Consider the following 20,300-nt stretch of genomic DNA (forward strand, 5'->3'; position numbering starts at 1 on the left):
AGGATAGATTAGTATTTAAGTATTTAAAATGGGTTATGAAAATACACACATTGGTACATTATTGCAAAGGTATAATACTATATACATTATATATATATATATATATATATATATATATATATATATATATATATATATATATATATATATGTATATATATGTATGTCGTACCTAGTAGCCAGAACGCACTTCTCAGCCTACTATGCAAGGCCCGATTTGCCTAATAAGCCAAGATTTCCTGAATTAATGTATTTTTTTTAATTTTTTTCTTATGAAAAGATAAAGCTACCCATTTCATTATGTATGAGGTAATTTTTTTTTAATTGGAGTTAAAATTAACGTAGATATATGACCGAACCTAACCAACCCTACCTAACCTATCTTTATAGGTTAGGTTAGGTAGCCGAAAAAGTTAGGTTAGGTTAGGTAAGATAGGTTAGGTAGTCGAAAAACAATTAATTCATTAAAACTTGGCTTATTAGGCAAATCGGGTCTTGCATAGTAGGCTGAGAAGTGCGTTCTGGCTACTAGGTACGACATGTATATATATATATATATATATATATATATATATATATATATATATATATATATATATATATATATATATATATATATATATATATAAATTGTTGCAAGTCGAGCAACAAATATTTTACATTGAACAACAAATGGGATTGGAAAAGCAGTATTGCCACCTCTGCTATACAGAAAAAAATAGACCCCAGACACACCCTGTGGGTAGTAATGGACCCCCATACCGACACTATGAGGGGTAGTGGACCCCATAATAACAGTATGAGCGGTAGTGGACACTATACAAACACTATGGGCGGTATTGGACACTATGCAAACACTATGGGCGGTAGTTGACTTCATAGCGACCCTGTGGGCGGTAGTGGACCCCCTGCCGACCCTGTGGGAGGCAGTGGACCCCCTACCAACCCTGTGGGTGGTAGTGGACCCCCCTACCAACCCTGTGGGCGGTAGTGGACCCCCTACCAACCCTGTGGGCGGTAGTGGACCCCCTACCAACCCTGTGGGCGGTAGTGGACCCCTACCGACCCTGTGGACGCTCTACCGACCCTGTGGGCGGTAGTGGATCCCATACCAACCCTGTGGGCGGTAGTGGATCCCATACCAACCCTGTGGGTGTCAGTGGACTCCATACCGACCCTGTGGGTGGCAGTGGCCCCCCTACCAACCCTGTGGGCGATAGTGGACCCCTATCGACCCTGTGGACGCCCTACCGACCCTGTGGGCGGTAGTGGATCCCATACCGACCCTGTGGGTGGCAGTGGACCCCCTACCAACCCTGTGGGCGGTAGTGGACCCTTTACCGACCCTGTGGGCGGCAGTGGACCCTATATACTAATCCTGTGGGCGATACTGGACCCTATACTCATCTTGTGGGCGGCAATGGACGCCATACACATCCAGTGGGTGTTAATTGGACCCCATACTTATTCTGTGGGTGGTTGGAGCCCCATACCCATCCTGTGGGTGATAGTGGACGCCATGCTCATCCTGTGGGTGGTATTGGACCCCATACCCATCCTGTGGGTGGTTGTGAGCCCCATTCCCATCCTGTCGGTGGAAGTGGACACCATACACATCCAGTGGATGGTATTGGACCCCATACCCTTCCTGTGGGTGGAAGTGATCCCCAAGTTTGCAGTAGTTTACCCCATAAACATTCCAACAACATCGTTTTCTATTAGCGTTCCTACAAAACATTCTTTAAAGATTTTTAAAGCGCAAACTATGGTATATAATATTGATTGGTGAAGCACTGTTATTCTATGTAATAATTTATAGTGCTTATTATAATTTACTAAGAACAACTAATATTTCTCAAAACAAAACTACGAGCCTTCAATAGGATGTAGCTGATCTGTGATATTATAAGAGCATGGACAATAGTAGGTAAATTTCACAACCCATGTGGGACCTGAAAACTACAATTTTCATTATAATTGAACCAATCACGACTATTCTGCTATCTACGTTGATGGACGGGTACTGTGAGACGTAAATTGGTATGTGAGGAAGAGTTTGGGCCTTGGTAAAAAAGGTAACTGGTAATATATCACATATGTACTAAATCACATTCAACATATTGACTTTAAGCATTAAGTCATAAATGTGCTGTCTTGTGTGAGAACGGGTTGAATAGTTAGCCTAAGGAACTGCCTTAAGAGGCGTAAATGAGTTTAGTCTGAGTGTCAATGAGCATTCTGCGGGCAGCAGCACCCCAAGAACTTCAAGATCTGGGGATCTGAGGCAAAGAGAAATGGACACCAGGAAGACTAGGGATCCGTAAATGTAAAATAATTAATGTAATTAATATAGTAAATTAACAGAAATAAGGACGAAAATAGTAAACCAACTCCCAGACTCATAATAAATTACTACGGACGAGATGGAAATAAAAATTGAATGCCAGTACTATAAATTAGTATAGCAACTAATGAATATATACATACACATACATATATATATATATATATATATATATATATATATATATATATATATATATATATATATATATATACACATATATATATATATATATACATATATACACATATATATACACACACATATACATATGCACACACACACATACATTCACAAGCAATAAATAGTACCTTACAAATATAACGAAGTTTTCACTAAGAAAATGCAAAAGAGAGACATAAGCACTAGAAGGATAGGGAAAAGCACAAAATACTCCTTCCAAAGTACTAGGTCGCAGGACCATTAGCCGGCTAACAGGGTGGGCCCACCCAGCTAAGGGCTCCACAGGGGCCCCGGCTAAGGGCGTAACGGACTGGCCCAGCTAATGGGCTTAGTACGGGCCGACCGAGGGCATGGCGAAAAATGCCAGAGAAAACGATAACAAGTAAAGCAGAGGGAGGGTAGAAGTAAGGCGACTAAAACCCGGACCTAATAATAAAGAACTTAAATAAGTAGTAGTATGATACAGTAGGAACTGTATAAATAGATAAATAAGTAAATGTCCCACACTGGGGAGGAGGAAGTAAGCAGGGAAACTCTAACCTTAACAAACCAACGATAACGTAGCATGCACAACACTAACACTAGTGGTCAACAAGGGCAAAATAAGGGCTTAACAAACAACAGTTGCCAAATGTAAACTGTAAAATCCTGCCTCTGAACATCAGCAGCTGGAACACCAGCAGCTGGAACACCAGCAGCTGGAACACCAGCAGCTGGACATTGGCGACTGGTGCATCAACATCTGCCAAAGGCATTGTATGTACTAGCTCTATCTATGAAGCCAACAAACTTTGTAAAATCTCTTTATGTATGTACCTTTACCTAAATAAAAGATAAATAAATAGTGGCAACTGGCCACCAGGGAAAACTTCGGTTATAAGTAGAAGTCCAACTGCAAGACAATTAGGGACCATATAGAACCTGGGAGCCAACAAGGGAATGGAGAGTATCTTTGGCCGCTGCCGAAGATACAAAATTAGCGGCAACGGGCCAAGGGGGAAACTGCAGCAGTAAGGGAAGTGCGACTGCAAAACAGAACATGCTCAAAATAATGCTGGAATGTAACTCTTTAGAGAAAACGGGATTAATGCATGAAGCTGAAATAAATTACAATCAAATACAATAAACTGAGAGGAGTGCTAATAGGCACAACGTTGGCTGGAACGCTTCTGCTGGAACTTCGGGGGCTGGCGCGTCGGCAGCTGGACCCTTGGGAGCTGGAACGCAGTAGGATGGGCATTATCAGTTGGGACCGCTTCAACTGGAACATCAGGAACAACTTCAGCAGTAGCATGGGAGCTGGTCCAACCAACAACCGCTGGAACGCCAGCAGCTGGACCATGTTCCACCTGAACAGCAGCAAGCTGGGACAGCAACAGCTGTACCCACAGCAGCTAGAACACCGACTGCCGGGAATGTCAGCAGTCGGAACACCAACAGCTGCAGCAGCTGGACACCAAAATTGAGCAACAACGTAGGAAGAGTGGCGGCTCGGACACTAGGGCAGACGGCTGGACCAGCTGCAACAGACCCAACTGAGCATCGGCCACTAGAACACAGTGACACGTCGCAGGAAGAACATCGGCCGGACATCAACCCCTGAACGAAGGCAGCTAAGACGTCGGTGGCTGTGAAAACCTTCCGGGCTACACCGGGCAGACAACATGTCTGGATAAACCAGCGGCCTGGAAGGCCGCATATTTATATGACCAATATAAATAAGATACCTGAATAACATCGCAGGCTTAACTCATCACAGGAAGAACGTCGGCTGGACATGAACCCCCGAACGCAGACAGCGAAGACGGCAGCGGCTATGACAACCTTCCTGGCTACATTGGGCAGACAACACGTCTGGAGAAACCAGCGGCCTGGAAGGCCGCATATTTATATGACCAATATAAATATAATACCTGAATAACATCGCCGGCTTAACTCATCACAGGAAGAACGTTGGCTGGAGAGCATTCCCTGAACGCAGTCAGCTAAGACGGCAGTGGCTATGACAACTTTCATGGCTACATTGGGCAGACAAAAACATTTGGATAAACCAGCGGCCTGGGAAGCAGCAGTATCTTCCGAGCTACACCGAGCAGACAACACGTTGGATAACCAGCGGCCTGGGAGGCCACACATGTCTGGATAAACCAGCAGCCGGGAGGCTGCAGATTCTTTCGGGCTACACCGGGCAGACAAAACGACTGGAAACGTTTACTGGTACTGGTAAACGAAACTGGTACTGTCTAGCTGTCAGTACTTAATAACTTAATGACAAAGTCAAGAAAACAAGTATAAAGGTAAAACAGTAAGTAAAATGACATGCACTTAAGCAGTGCATAACTAGCAATAAATTGCTGAAGGAACTAATCATAATACGAGTCCAATATAAACTTAAAGGGAGAGGCATGAGGCCCGAAGACAGCGTCTAGGACATCCTAGCTGACTTTACTTAACTTAAAGGTGAAGCATAAGTTAAACAAACATAATTGTAAACCAGTAAAGTAAAACATGCAGCAAGAGCGATGTAAAATGCAGGAAATTTGCAGAGGAAACTAAACATAAATGCAGGGCCAGAATAAACTTAAAGCAAGTGGCAAGGGGCCTGATCCCTGCAACTATCACATCCTAGCTGACTTTACATAATAACTTAAAGGCAAAGCAGAAGTTAAACAAACAAATGTAAAACCAGCAAAGAAACATGCAGCTTGACACTGCATAAAATTCATTAATAAATTAAGGAAACTTATGGAAAACAAGTCCATGAAAACTTAAGGCTAGGAGCCAGAGGCCTGTGACACAGCAGCTAGCCTAACCTAGCTGACTTTACCTTAATAACTTAAAAGCGATAAGCAAAATGATAAACAAACATAATTGTAAACCAGTAATAAATAAATACACATGCAGCAAGACGCTGCATAATTTGCGGGAATAGTTAGCTGAAGTAACTAAAGGTAAATGCAGGGCCAGTAATCTTAAAGCAAGAGGCAAGGGGGTGGGGGCCGTACTCCGCGCCTATCACAGCCTAGCTGAGTTACTTGATAACTTAATGGCAAACAATAGTTAAACAATCACAATTGCAAAACCAGTAAGAGTAAATAACATGCAGCTTGACCCGCATAAATTGCAGTAATAAATTGAGGTAAATTAATGGTACGCAATACCAAGATAATCTTAATAATAAGTCAAAGGCATGAGGCTTGTAACTCAGGAACTAGCACAACCTAGGTTACTTTACTTAATAAATAACTCAATACAAGAAGCCAGAGTTTTAATAAGTTGATAAAACATGCACGGGGGCAATGCATAAATTGTAATAATAAATTGCAGAGAGAAACAAATCGTAGTTGCAAGCCCAAGGAAGGTAACAGCAAGAGACTTGGACCCGCATCACGGGTCCAAGATAAATAAATTGCGGATAAATAAATTGTGAGGCATAACACATTGTAACTGAAAGACAATAATGTGGAGGTGACCTCACGTGTTACAACAATAGTACTGTAATATTTCACATTGAACTGTCGTCGTCAGGAGAGGTAGGGCTGGTAGGGCAGGTGGAGCAAGTCTAGGCTCCTCAGGAAGGATAGGACAGAGGGAGTCAAGGCCTCTTTAGGGGTCCTATGGGCACATATCCTAAGTGCCAGTGGTGCCGGGTAGGCGTCGTCCGCATGGGGTCACATGTAGTTCAAATCTGGCCTGCGCGGGGCTGCTGCGCGGGTAGGCTGTGCGCGGTCGCCGTCCACCAATCAGGGCACAGTCCTGCCTACACTACACACCTATTGGGGTGTGTGGAAGGTGAGCTGGAGGAGGCAGGAGTCACACTGCAGCAAGCTCCTGGAAATATCGAATTACCTAAGTGTTGGGAGCAGGTTGAGGGCTACAGTGGTGTCCCATGGTTACATAAAGGTTCAGGGAAGTATAAAAGCAAATAAAATACAATAAACAAGTAAAAGTGAGTGAAAATAGCTGAGTGGAAAAGTTTGTTTTGGTCTAGAACAAAAACAAAGATGGCCGCCGCCACCACCCCCACTGAGAATGTAGACACACCAACAGATGATGGTTTCAAAGGATTCTCACTACAAGATATAAGGAAAGGAGGTGTTCTTGGCAGGTTAGAGATAATTGAGGATATGCAAAAGAAGTATGAAGAAAAAGTGCTTAAATTGGAAGAGGACAATGGAGCTCTTTTTAATGAGCTTTGCACTCTAAAAGGGAGTATGCTTCAACAAGGTAAGATTATTACTGCATTAACAGACAAGGTAACAAATCAGGAGGAGCAAATCAAGGAACTAGTGAAAGAAAATGAGGTGTGGAAAGTGAAGTGTGGTTGTCGGAAAATCCGACACCATTTAATATCATACATACAGATAATAGCTGTATTGTATAAACAAGTTACCCATAGAAAACGTAACTTGTAGTGGAATTACCATCTAAAGAAAACGGGATATCATCACCACATACTATTATAATTCACCAGCTATTCTGCTGGGAATTGTTCTTAAATACATTAGTCTTTGGACTTTACCATCATAAAACATCTTATATAAATTAACTTAATTATCAATATTAAAGTAGAGTAAATGTGACCCTTCTATCACCTTTGGACATGTGGACAATGTAAGCCAGGCGTCAGAGGGGGAAGGAGGGCAGCCATTGTTTATACTGAGACCAGAGGCTCACACGGGAGCAAATTCGGCTCCTGTTAAATTTACTTGGACGTAGTGTTATGGAAACTAAAGGTGTACCATTATCAACACGCTGTCTACAAATTCAAGTTAAGTGTTCTTTCCGAAACCCATTATCTATCATTAGTGGCCATTAATGTCATTGGGTAGGGTTAGCCGGTTAGAACGCGAAATCGCCTCATACTAAAGGTAATTAAGCCAGGTCTTCATGTTCCATGTACAGTTTTCTCTGAAATACTTGTCATATATAGGATTCTGGCTTCACAGCTAGCGCACTTTTGACAGGTCAAGATGAGGAAGCAAGATTTGTGCACCAGTTACTGGGTAATGGAAGCTACCTCAAAGAGGATAATTTGGTGTCTACACCCTAGTTATACCTGGTGGACTAACCTGCTGTACTATAAGATAAGGAACCTCTTCAATGTATGTAGTTATTTCTGTAGTTTGATTGGCTGCATATATATAAATATAAACCCCCCCTAATGTGTAGAGGATCGATTTGTGAGATTATGAGATTATTGCAGAAATACAGTCCACTTAACATTATACAAATTGCGTGGTGACTTTGAAGAAATAAACAAGAAAATAGACTCATATGGTGAACAACTCCAAGCAAGCTTAAGGGCTAACATAGAGTTAGGTAAGGATCTCCAACTGGAAACTTCACTGACAACTCACATAGAGGAGGTGAATAAAGAACTAGAAAAGTATAAAGAAGAAATAAAAGCGACATATGCTCAAGTTGTAAAAGAGAAAGAGACTATCAAAGAAGTGTGTTCGGAAGTCAAAACCAGAAATGACCAACAAGAAGCAGAAATTAGGCAAGCAATTAGGAAAGAACTGGTTACCAACAGTAAACTGGTACAACACACTGCAGACAGAACTAAGTCCATAATCATTTTTGGATGTTTAGAGAAGGAAATTTCATCTAGGGTGGACCGAGCGGCAGAAGAGATGAAAATCATAGAGAAAATAGTAGGTTTAGGAGAAGGCTCAAAGGAAAATGTCACTGATTTTAGAAGAATAGGAAAATATGAGAAAGAAAAGAACCGCCCCTTAAGGGTGACGTTTAATGGAGTGAAAAACATGATGAATGTGCTAAGAAATGCCAGGAAATTGCAGAGTGATGAGGTTGGCAAACTTTGGTCAATAAGACAAGACCTCTCCAAGGAAGACAGAGAAAAGCTGAAAATGAACCTAATTGAGGCAAAACGTCTAAATGGGGATAGAAATGAAGAAGACAGAAATTCTTTTTTTTACAAAGTGACAGGGACTGGAAAGCTTGTGAAATGGTACATAAAAACAAAGCAACAAGATCAGTAGTGGAAGGGGGAGTAAAGAGCAAAGGAAAAGGGAACATGTTCTTGAAACTTGTATATACCAACATAGATGGAGTGAGGTCAAAAACTTTGGAGTTGCAAGATAAAATCCAGCTTAGGGTCCCAGATATTGTCGCATTATCAGAGACGAAACTTGAAGGAAATATAATAAATGAAGTCATATTCCCAAGAGGCTATTCAGTTTGGAGACGTGACAGGAAAACTAGGAAGGGAGGAGGAGTGGCTGTACTGGTGAAAAAACACCTGAAGGTAAGAGAGTTAATATTTGAAAACCCTCGAGATATTGACATAATGGCATTGCAGGTCTGGAATCAGGATGATAAGCTGATAATTTTAAATGCCTACAGCCCACCAGCAAGCAACACATGGACAAAGGAAGAACTAGATGACAAACGAGAGGGCCTCATAATGGTCATGAGAGATATTATTGCACAAGCAGATAAAGATAAATCACGACTGTTGATACTGGGTGACTTCAACTTTAAAGCAATAGACTGGGAGGCCTATGAAGCAAGAACGGAGGATTTTTGGACATGCAGATTTGTGAACCTCATTCTGGAGACAATCTTGTATCAACACATAAAGCAGGCCACAAGAATGAGGGAACGAGATGTACCATCAGTACTGGATCTAGTATTCACCAGGAAAGAAGAAGAGATATTTGACATCCAGTACCTTCCTCCCTTGGGAAAGAGTGATCACGTCCTGTTAGACATTGATTATGCTTTAAGATATCATCTAGAAGAAAATGGGGACATTGAAACAGTTGATAAACTCGATTTAAGGAGAGGACACTAAGGGGAACTTCAAAATTTTTTTAATGAGTGTAATTGGACAGAATTGTTGCTAGGCAGGGAAGTAAATGAAATGTATGCCAAATTTTAAAAAATATACGAGGAAGGCACACAAACATTCATACCAAAACAGAGGTGCAGGGCCAGAAAACAGGATTGGTTCGACAGAAATTGTGAGAGGGCAAGAGACCAAAAGACACAAAAATGGAATCAGTATAGGAAGAGGCCAAACCCTCAAACATACCAGCGATACAAAGATGCGAGAAACAACTATACGGCAGTAAGGAGAGAGGCAGAAAGAAATTTTGAAAAGGGGATAGCGGATAAATGTAAAACAGAACCGGGCCTATTCTACAAATTCATAAACAACAAATTGCAGGTAAAGGATAATATCCAGAGGTTGAAAATGGGAAACAGATTCACGGAAAATGAAAAGGAAATGTGTGAAACATTAAATGAAAAGTTCCAAAGTGTGTTTGTACAAAATGAAATCTTCAGAGAACCAGACACAATGGGAATTCCAGAGCACAACATAGAGCGGATAGAGGTGTCTAGAGATGAAGTGGAAAATATGCTCAAGGAGCTCAGTAAGAACAAAGCAGCTGGCCCAGATGGAGTTTCACCATGGGTTCTGAGAGAATGTGCATCTGAGCTCAGCATTCCAATTCACCTGATCTTTTAGGCATCCCTGTCTACAGGAATCGTAGCAGACGTGTGGAAACAGGCTAACATAGTTCCAATCTACAAAAATGGCAGCAGGGAAGACCCCCTCAATTATAGACCTGTATCATTGACAAGTGTAATAGTGAAAGTATTGGAAAAACTAATCAAAACTAAATGGGTAGAACACCTGGAGAGAAATGATATAATATCAGACAGACAGTATGGTTTTCGATCTGGAAGATCCTGTGTATCGAATTTACTCAGTTTCTATGATCGAGCCACAGAGATATTACAGGAAAGAGATGGTTGGGTTGACTGCATCTATCTGGACCTAAAAAAGGCTTTCGACAGAGTTCCACATAAGAGGTTGTTCTGGAAACTGGAAAATATTGGAGGGGTGACAGGTAAGCTTCTAACATGGATGATAAATTTTCTGACTGATAGAAAAATGAGGGCAGTAATCAGAGGCAATGTATCGGAATGGAGAAATGTCACAAGTGGAGTACCACAGGGTTCAGTTCTTGCACCAGTGATGTTTATTGTCTACATAAATGATCTACCAGTTGGTATACAGAATTATATGAACATGTTTGCTGATGATGCTAAGATAATAGGAAGGATAAGAAATTTAGATGACTGTCATGCCCTTCAAGAAGACCTGGACAAAATAAGTATATGGAGCACCACTTGGCAAATGGAATTTAATGTTAATAAATGTCATGTTATGGAATGTGGAATAGGAGAACATAGACCCCACACAACCTATATATTATGTGAGAAATCTTTAAAGAATTCTGATAAAGAAAGAGATCTAGGAGTGGTTCTAGATAGAAAACTATCACCTGAGGACCACATAAAGAATATTGTGCAAGGAGCCTATGCAATGCTTTCTAACTTCAGAATTGCATTTAAATACATGGATGGCGATATACTAAAGAAATTGTTCATGACTTTTGTTAGGCCAAAGCTAGAATATGCAGCTGTTGTGTGGTGCCCATATCTTAAGAAGCACATCAACAAACTGGAAAAGGTGCAAAGACATGCTACTAAGTGGCTCCCAGAACTGAAGGGCAAGAGCTACGAGGAGAGGTTAGAAGCATTAAATATGCCAAAACTAGAAGACAGAAGAAAAAGAGGTGATATGATCACTACGTACAAAATAGTAACAGGAATTGATAAAATCGACAGGGAAGACTTCCTGAGACCTGGAACTTCAAGAACAAGAGGTCATAGATTTAAACTAGCTAAACACAGATGCCGAAGAAATATAAGAAAATTCACCTTCGCAAATAGAGTGGTAGACGGTTGGAACAAGTTAAGTGAGAAGGTGGTGGAGGCCAAGACCGTCAGTAGTTTCAAAGCGTTATATGACAAAGAGTGCTGGGAAGACGGGACACCACGAGCGTAGCTCTCATCCTGTAACTACACTTAGGTAATTACACTTAGGTAATTACTATGAAATGTCTCCTTTGGCGGGCACTTTGAATGTGGTTCCCTCCACACTTCTCCCGTCCCTATAGAACAATGGGTATACTGGAGGGGAAATGTTTCACTATATATAACATGTCTTTTTGTAAAAAGTCTTCGCCAGCTCCACACCAGGGGGTGGAGATGCAAGCAAAGCCACAGAGTAGAACATTTCTGGTTTCATGAATGGGTCCTATTACAATTATTACCCGTATTATCTTTGCACTGTACACGAACTGTTTCAACATTGCATACACTACACTATTCCCTTTCCTTTTTCTCTCTTTTTTTTTTCTTTACAGCTTCACTCTTAGGAATTTACTCTGTCTTAACAATATTCCTCGCACCGAAGCGCTGCTCCTTGAATGTGAGTCCTTTGACAGAGCAACCCTCTTCCCACATCTCACCCCCAGGATCCCAAGGGAAAGCAATTGGATCTATGCCTTCCAAGAACTGACCAAATGCTAGTTCATTCTTTATTTTCTTCTGAGCTCTCCTTTCCACATTGTGTCTTAACGGGCCCCACTTCCTGTGAGAATTTTGCTTCGCTTCCTGATCCAGACCTGTCTGTTCAGTAGTGGCATGGTCCCGAATTGCCACTTTTGTCCTCCATTGGATTCCTGAAGAGGCCTCACTTGACGAGTTCTCACTTAGCATAACCAAACTCTGCTGGTTGTCCGTGTCTGATGTGCTAATGTCCATGTCCCCCCTGTCAGTGTGAGCCGAGATGTCTTCCACACCTCTAGACAATATCTGGTCAGCATCTTGCTCCGATGCCCCTCCTTGGCCTGTTATGCACTGGGTCGGATTTAGGCCGAATGAGCCGACCCGGCAGCGTTTAAAGACGAATTCTGGTCCTTAAATGAAACATGTGGCCTGTTGCCCGAGGTGTCCCCGTGCTGGCGGACTCCTTCCTCATCCCTTTCGGATTCCTCACAGTCCCGAGCAAAATGACCCTCTTTCCCACACCTGTAGCACTGAACAGGTCGCCTAAGGGGATGGGCTACGGCGATGCTGTAGTGACATAAGAGCAACTGTAAGGTGCCTCAAACTCTCACACACCTGGTCCAATCTCCCGTTGGTCTCTGAGATACCTGCTACCAAGGTGTCCAACGTCGCCTCCACGCCCATGGAAGATAAAGGATGCGAGCCCGCACTCGATGGTCGGCAAGTGTTGATTCCAAGACCTGAAGAGCTGGTAGCCGGTGACGTGCCTGGGGAGCTGGGAAGGGCGAGTGTCGAGCGCCGAGAAGCGTCATTACTCCTGGGTGGCCGCTCATACTGGGAGTACCTTCCCACTGCATTCACTCGCACTGCTGGACCTTGGGGCACTCGGAGATGGGAGTCGTATCCTTTGGAACCTGAGGAACCGTGGATCGCTATGGTATTGTGCTGGAAGGTTTGGGCCCGATCAATAGCCTCCTCCATGGAGGAGTTCCTCGCATTGGAAATGTATCCTGCCAGACTCTTATCCTGTAATCCCTGGCCAAATCTCATTACTGCGATTTGTTCCACTTCCCATCGTGGCACATGTTTGTAGGCCCGATGAGCCAAGTGATGGGCCCTATCTGCCCAATCAGCGATATCCTCTTCTGGTTCCTGCTGGGCCTGGTTAAACTTCATCATGGCTACATCCAGAACTTCCCTATCGCCAAATCGCTTGATCATCTTATGCATCATGCGATTATAATCGATCGACGGTTCTCTGTCCAGTAAGTGATTGTAAAAATCACTCGCCTTACCCTTGAGGCACCACCCTAACTTGTGTCAATAACGTAGGTCCACTCCAGTCCTTTTGCGAGGCATAAGACGTGAAGCGGCGGTAGAAGGTGGCCCAACCTGACTTCCCGTCATAGTCCAACGCCCGAGGTGGTGTGCAGGAGGTCTCTTTCTGTTGGCGATAACCTGTCCGCCTGCTGCGGGATAGAGAGGCATCCGAATCGGAAGTCCGAGAGTTGTGTGACGAGTGTCGAGCTGGCCGTCTCCTTGATCGAGTCGATCGATGGTGGGAGGGGCTCCCCTGCCAAGTACCTTGCAGGCCACTAGCCCTGGAGTAGGCTGGTGACTGAGGTCGGCATCCACGTTGTCTGCCGCTGGCGGCACCCCTAGAGGAACGGCGGGTACCCGTTTCGCTGGACGAGGTCGATGAACGACTTCCTGCCCCCTGACCTGAGGGCCCGGGGCTCTGTTGGGACGGGTCCACCTCAAATGATATAGCAGCCATCAAATCGGGTGTGGCCCGAAGGGGGTTGATATCATAAATGTTATCCTCCGTGATCACGTGGCGATGCCGAAACTTGATAATGCGAGCGGCCAATGTATCTCCTACACCCGGTAGCAGCTGCAGCTCAGCAGCCGAAGCAGAGTTTATCTTGATTGGAGCCATTGTGCTGGTGTCGAAAACTAAAGCTCAAATATATCGTGCCACACCTGGTAATAAGCCTTAGATCTGGGGCCAAGCACCTCACATGTATATCACACCAAACAAAAAAACAGACATCAATGGCCACACTTAAGGTTCCAATGTTCAGAGATAGAGATAAATGTCCCACAAGGAAAAATAAGCACTGCACAGTCAATAATGTAAATGATGGGGCCAGGTGTGTTTCAAGCAACATAAAACACTGCACACTTAATTGGTACCTAAATCACTTGAGGCTTAGACAAAAACTGGGCACTTACTGCACTTGCAAAACTGGAAAATCTGATATGGCAGGCACTTTGAGGAACTTCAACTAGCAACGTGCCTGATTTTCATAAGCACTGGGCTGAGGGTTCTCAAAAACACTTTTTTCAGGTGAACGTGGGGAACTGTGTGCAGGGCGGATCATCATCCACCTTAAATCTGGTATGAACACAAACTCACTGGCTCACTTAATGTATCTGTTCCCCTTGAGCCGTTACTTCTGTAGAAAGCCTAGAACAGGTTACGTCTAGCTAACAGTAGAAATGAGAAAGTAACAGACCTGTAGCAAGCACACTGCAGAGCTTGGGACCGGCGTCGCTGTAGTAAACACACTGGAGACGGATGCGCTCGGGAACGACAGCCTGAAATCCTCCGCGAGCGGATTCGTAAACAATACAGGTCGGATATGCTCCTGAACGGTGGCCCGTATTCCGTGTGAATGGTGGTACTCGTCTCCCCTTCTTCAAAAAACTTAGGGACCGCGGGAATCGGTGCTTGGGGGACAAGACAATAAAATGCAAAAAATCCGGGGAAATAATCCGTATAAAACACTGATAACTGGAACTTATGGAGAATCTTGGGGGATTGCACGAGATGTGGAATAAAACATATGCACAAAAAAACAGGGGTTGAAATATCTTGGGCACCGCTATTGAACAACAAGCCGAAGAACATCTATGGTGCAACCAAAGCCAGTAATTCGAGACTGGAAACGTTGAACACTATCTAAGACGTCTTGACTGAAGTCGGCAGAACGATGATGCAGATATCCGTCACTATGTGATGGAGTGCGAAAAGATACGTGAATTTAGAGACAATTCTATAACCAATGTTCCAGCGATGTGTCAATATTTCATTCAAAATGATCTGCTACCAGAAATTTTAGCCAAATATCCCCAGTTTGCTAACTGTAGGTAGTAACTAAGTGATTGTAACCTATCCACCGCTGCCCACTGGATGGGGGGCGGTGTGCAGGACAAACATATAAATTTTGACACTAGCTCTCCACATATGTCAGTTGCTTAATTTAGAACCTGTACTTGAGGTCGATCTCGAACCCATTGTTGATGTGATGACTTAAATTGAATTTTGTAACTAGCTCATCAAGATTGTAACTTGCTTAGCTAAATGAATTGTGGGGTTCAGTCCCTGAGCCCATTATGTGCCTCTGTAACCCTTTCCACTACCGCCCACAAGATGGGTATGGGGTGCATAATAAATGAACTAAACTAACTAGATATCTTGGCGAGGTCCTCTTGATCACCGCGTGGGAACGTTTACTCACTGCGCCAATGTGGAGGTGACCCCACGTGTTACAACAATAGTACAGTAATATTTCACCTTGAACTGTCGTCGTAGGGAGAGGTAGGGCTGGTAGGGCAGGTGGAGCAAGTCTAGGCTCCTCAGGAAGGGTAGGACAGAGGGAGTCAAGGCCTCTTTAGGGGTCCTATGGGCACATATCCTAAGTGCCAGTGGTGCTGGGTAGGCGTCGTCCGCACGGGGTCACATGTAGTTCAAATCTGGCCCTGCGCGGGTAGGCTGTGCGCCGTCGCCGTCCACCAATCAGGGCACAGCCCTGCCTATACTGTAAAATGTCTCCTTTGGCGGGCACTTTGAATGTGGTTCCCTCCACAATTATATTTGTAAATCGACTATGTATGTCCTTATCCTGAATAAAAAAATATTTATTTATTTATTTATAATTAATTCTTACAAACACAAGAGATGTATTTTGAAAAAATCGCCATAGACAAACTACACAGCGTGCCAGGTCTTCTTATAGAAATATGCGCGTTGGCTCCAAGGCAACTTTTTCATTTGGTGAATAAAGTTTCCTGTTATTTTACCACTCCAAAATGGCACGTTCTGGCTGCCCCCTGAAGCGGACTACTCCTCGTGCAGCCTCCTCACTACGCCAGTATTTAGTCTTCCAGTAACATGAAGTTGTAGTCCTGTCGCTTTTCCTCGTAATTACTCTGGTGATAAACTTCTGAACTTCCTTCAACTAAGTTTCATGCTTGACTATAGATCAATAATAATAATAATAATAATAATAATAATAATAATAATAATAATAATAATAATAATAATAATTTTATTTAGGTAAGGTACATACATAAAGAGATTTTACAAAGTTTGTTGGCTTTATAGATAGAGCTAGTACATACAATGCCTAAAGCCACTATTACGCAAAGCATTTCGGGCAGGAAAAACATTAATGACTAAAGCTTAAAACTAATGGGTAAAAAGAATAAGATGTGTTGAGTACAATTAACAATGGTCTGTGATTTGGATTTATCCATGATGATACATTATATCTCTGCGCATTCAAATACACAAACGTTGTTTAACAGCCTGCTATATAAATAATATAGCATTATATTGCTTTATTGCAGTCGGAAACGTCCTCTCAGCGAAATATGTAGGATAGATTAGTTTACCTTAAAGGTTTATACTTTTCTGTAGTTCAAAATATAATAGAAAACGTGGGTCCAACAGTGAGGATGAGGGAGGAACAGTGCAAGGGTCTAAGACCTGAGGAAAGTATGTATACCTCTCAAAGTCATCACTACATTATTAAAAACAAAAAGTAACCTAACCCAACCAACCTAACTTATTCTAACCCAACCAACCTAACCTATTCTAATCCTAATGTAACCTCACCGAGCATAACCTAATCCAACGAAAATAAGAGATTAAAAAAATGGGATAAAATGTTGTGTTTTTTTATTCTAGCGCGCACGAGGTGTTTGACGTCAACATATTCATACCTAAACAGGTTGTAGATCCTACTACATCATTCATGAAAACCAGTGTTCTGTTTCTTTCTTTCTTATTTACTGGTAGTGTTGGATTTTTATACAAACCAATGATCTTTACGATAGAAAATACATTTTATAATCTACTGTTTACAATCTTGAGAGAAAGCTTTAGGATATCGTTTATGTTATTTTTTCCAAATTTCCTAGTTGACTAATGTTCACAAGCTAAATACTATCATCAGTGATAGTTAGGCTTTGTAACAGTTATTGAGGTGACTTGAGTGGAGACTTGGGATTATACCTGACTTACGAGACATTCACAGGGAGGTGAGGTAAGGTCAAAAAATACCTCACCTCCAGTAGTTTCCAGAGTTGGAAGGTAATCCCTTGTTACCAGATTCAAATCCGTCAATTCAACGGAAAATTGGGGATAGACGAGTATAAAAGCTCGTTACGAGAGAGGGAGGGGACACCACTTGGTCCGGGAGACATCTCCCGTCACGCAGGGTGCAGTTGCGCCTCCACAGATCTCCAGTATCATCTTTTGATACTGGTAATGGCTCAAAAGAGCCACCACTTATGGGCTATTCATGCCCGTGCCACTTTTTGGGTGGCTTAATCTTCATCAATCAATCAATCGGAATAGCGGAGACCATTTGGTCCGGGAGACATCTCCCGTCACGCAGGATGCAGTCGCGCCTCCACAGATCTCCAGCATCATCTCTTGATACTGGTAATGGCTCAAAAAGGCCACCACTTACGGGCTATTCATGCCCGTGCCACCTTTTGGGTGGCTTAATCTTTATCAATCAATCAATCAATCAATCGAGGGAGAGGAACGGAAGTCATCTCCCGTCACGTAGGGTGCAGTCGCACCTCCGCAGATCTCCAGTATCAGCTCTTGATACTGCTAATGGCTCAAAAGGGCCACCACTTACGGGCTATTCATGTCCGTGCCACCTTTTGGGTGGCTTAATCTTCATCAATCAATCAATCGAGGGAGGGGACACGGGAGACATCTCCCGTCACGCAGGGTGCAGCCGCACCTCCACAGATCTCCAGTATCATCTATTGATACTGGTAATGGCTCAAAAGAGCCACCACTTATGGGCTATTCATGCCCGTGCCACTTTTTGGGTGGCTTAATCTTCATCAATCAATCAATCGGAATAGCGGAGACCATTTGGTCCGGGAGACATCTCCCGTCACGCAGGATGCAGTCGCGCCTCCACAGATCTCCAGCATCATCTCTTGATACTGGTAATGGCTCAAAAAGGCCACCACTTACGGGCTATTCATGCCCGTGCCACCTTTTGGGTGGCTTAATCTTTATCAATCAATCAATCAATCAATCGAGGGAGAGGAACGGAAGTCATCTCCCGTCACGCAGGGTGCAGTCGGACCTCCGCAGATCTCCAGTATCAGCTCTTGATACTGCTAATGGCTCAAAAGGGCCACCACTTACGGGCTATTCATGTCCGTGCCACCTTTTGGGTGGCTTAATCTTCATCAATCGAGGAGAGGAAGACTAATAAAAGAACAAAAGTGGCTGGAATGGTGTTCACACCTGAATGAACACACCTCTCTTGGAGAGATGTAGCAGAAAATCCACCAGGCCAAAGGAAATAAAACACCTAAAGCTCCACACCCCAAGGATCCTCAACAGGAAGCCGAAGTACTGCCAACCAGGTTTGCAGAAAGAGCAGCCAGCAATTCCTCCAGATGTATTAGCAGTGCAGACAGGATTAGAGGAAGAAAGTTGGCGCAGAATCCTTACTGCATGTGAAGATGCAGGTTCGAATCCTCATCACGGCCCTTGTGGATTTGTTCACGTCTCTGACACTAATACCCCCTTTCACACTGGATAAGCTCAATAGGGCTAAGAAAATCTACGCGGATACATCCCCTGGAGACGACAAAATAACCTACGAAATGATTAGAAACCTCGGACCAGAGGGAGACGCTGCATACCTAAGGTTAATTAATTTAGCCTGGCCTTCTCCTACAGCTTGGAATAGAGCAGACATAGTGCCGATCCCAAAACCCAAAGATCCAGCTAATCCCAGGCCCATCTCTATCCAAAGCTGTGCAGCCAAGACGGCTGACAGAATGGCACTCAACAGACTGGAGTGGAAAATGCCTAAACTGCACCATGATATGTATGCCTATAGAAGAGGGGTTGGCACAGTGGAATGTATTACAACTCTGTTAGCCCACTTGAATGACAGACCAGGAATGCTGATATTCCTGGGCCTCGAGTAAGCCTTTGAACTGGCTAGCACCCCAGCTATTCTCTGCTGCCTCATTGACAAAGAGGTCAGAGGCAACCTGCTCTCCTGGACCAAAAACTGTCTCATAAACAGAGAAGCAAGAGTAAAACTTCATGGCACAGACTCTGAGTACAAAAGACATGAAAATGGTACACCACAAGGAGGTATTCTCAGCCCTCTTCTCTTCAACTGTTTAATGGAAAGAATAATGAGGTTGAAACTCCCACATCACTGCAGGCTGCTAAACTACACGGACGACTTTGTCATCATCATAAAAGGAAGGGATGCGGCGCGCCTTGCACCCAAATGCTTAGACTGCATCAGTAAAGAGGCAAAACAGATTGGTATCAAACTCAACCCCTCAAAGACAAAAGCCATGCCCATAAAAATAGCGAAGCCCAACATCCAACTCACAGTACAGGGTCAACCAATTGAATGGGTCGACACCTATCAGTATCTAGGAATAATCCTGGACACACACATGAATTTTAATGCTGAGGTCACTTACTTGAGAGAGCGAACTGCGGCCCGGACGGCAATCCTCAGGTCGCTAACCTCCCTCTCTGGAGGAGCCAATCTGCAAGTCCTTCGCACATACTATGTACAGGCAGTCAGATCAGTGATCGACTATGCCGCCCCTGCACTCACATGTCTATCACACCAACAGTGGGAAAAGCTTGAAGTTGCCCAAAACAATGCTATGAGAGCCGCACTGGGAGGCCCCATGTGGACCAGGCTTGAAACTCTAAGACTGGAAACGGGTTTGCCTTCTCTTCAAGAAGAACAGCTACAATTATCAGTAAGATAATTATTTTTCCTGATCGAATCCCAGTACGGATAGGCCATGGTGGTTGGACTAGGCCAAAACAATGGAAACTCTTGGGCTGCAAGAGCAGGAAATGTCCTAAACAGACTGCATTTAAAAAGCATGATTCTTGATAGAGAGGGTGATCAATCACACCCAAATTACACTCCTTCCGCGCCGTGGGAAGAGCCTACTTTCAAAATAGTAATAGAAAGTCTCCCAATGAAAAAGGCTGCCTATGATCCGACAATCCTAAGGCGCATAATTAAAAAGCAAATGTATAGCATAGCAGGAGCCACCCACAT

The sequence above is a fragment of the Procambarus clarkii genome, chromosome 84 (assembly GCF_040958095.1).
Source record: "Procambarus clarkii isolate CNS0578487 chromosome 84, FALCON_Pclarkii_2.0, whole genome shotgun sequence".
Lineage (NCBI taxonomy): Eukaryota > Metazoa > Arthropoda > Malacostraca > Decapoda > Cambaridae > Procambarus > Procambarus clarkii.